Raw genomic sequence first — 1,557 nt, 5'->3', positions numbered from 1 at the left:
GTGGAAATATTGATTTTCACCATTGAAGTGTTTCTAAGCCCCCAATGATTTTTATTTTTCATCCAAACTGTACATAAGATCATAAAGACATGGATGAATGGCAAAAACAAATATCATCTTGATATAAAACTTCCATGGCCCCAAAAACTTTTCAATGGTAGAATTCAATTCACAATGTTTCAGGTGGTGTGGTCCACTTGATCCTGGAATATGATTAATTTTTATTGTAAAACACTAAAATTAGATGATAAAAGAAATGGATGGAGTTGATACATTGCACGAATGAGAATAACGGTGGGCTTCACAGACTCTACTCATTACGCTTATGGTACTGACGTACTGTACGCGCAAACCGCTTCCGTTTAACGTCTCCGTTATAGTTTTTCTTTAATTTACTTTTTCTATTATATTTAAAATATTGATGAGGTGGCACTTGCAATTACGTTGACCAATAAAAACGCTGGAGGCAGGGAGTTCCTGCCTCCGGGAGGCAGAGGATCCACACTCTTTGTTAATATTGCGATTTGTGGGTCTTATTTCTCTTTGGAGCTTGTGGCCTCTGGTAGAAATTGGATGGTCGCGACATTTCTCCGTGATGGTAAGTTAATCACATTAATTTGGCTTCTCTTGAGATTGAAATGAGTTCCAATATCAAGCAATTGCTTTGTAAGAAGCTTATTTAGCTCCATTTGTAGAGCTACAATAAGGAAGCTTGATTGATGATAATTTCATGGAGCGTTTGGATACTCAATTCAATTGAATTGCAATTAATTAATTATACAAAAGTGGGCAGGAAACTCATTGGTGAATATGCTAATTGATCTGGTCTGTCCATCAGAACCACCTCTTGAATTGGGTTTTGGCTATTTAGATTGATTGGATGGTCCAAACAAAGTGATTGGTCGTCCCTTAACGGGTATCGTTGGTGGTCGTGGATTTTGGGAAATTGCCTACTCAAGAGATGGCCTTTCTAAGGAATTGCTTCGACAAAAGCAATTGATGTGGCAAAATCGAACAATGTACCATATGAGCGGATTTTATGGGCATATATAAAGCCATTGGATATCATCCTTGTGATGTTTGGCTGGAGCAATTCAGCTCATTTTTGTTTGCTTAAAAATAGGATATTGCTTGGATCTGGGTTGGATTAGGCAGAGCCTGGGTCCGCCTATTAATCAAATCTTATGGCTTGGGCATGGATCCAACCTAATGGTCTCAAAATGTGGGTCCAAACCTAGGACTGACTAGGACTAGGCCCATTGGTCTGACCCATTGATAGCCCTATTCTTTCTAAGGCTATAAACCAGTTGAATCTTAGTTTGATTGGTATTAACCCTAATTTGGATCCCACGCAACGAGCCCTAGATAGGTCTACTAACTTGGTTCGAGTTAAATCTATTAAGCATTAGAGAGTATATTATAAAAACTAAAATTTGTTTATTTCATTGAGAATACGAAAATATATAGAAGAGGTGAGAGATCTGTAAAAATCTATAAAGATCTCAATAGATATACATGAATTCATCTAAAAAGCCATCTATAGTAGTATGTATAGCT

The 1,557-nt window shown here is 37.3% G+C and overlaps 1 long non-coding RNA gene across 1 annotated transcript; it reads left to right on the top strand.

Moving 5' to 3' along the window:
• The first annotated feature begins 507 nt into the window (after positions 1-507).
• On the top strand, positions 508-1,125 carry LOC131234895 (uncharacterized). Its single transcript, XR_009165831.1, has 2 exons — positions 508-592; positions 633-1,125. It is a non-coding gene; the product is annotated as an uncharacterized LOC131234895 (long non-coding RNA).
• Positions 1,126-1,557: the final 432 nt, after the last annotated feature.

The sequence above is a fragment of the Magnolia sinica genome, chromosome 19 (assembly GCF_029962835.1).
Source record: "Magnolia sinica isolate HGM2019 chromosome 19, MsV1, whole genome shotgun sequence".
NCBI classification, from domain to species: Eukaryota; Viridiplantae; Streptophyta; class Magnoliopsida; order Magnoliales; family Magnoliaceae; genus Magnolia; species Magnolia sinica.
This window is presented reverse-complemented; position numbering and strand designations above follow the sequence as displayed.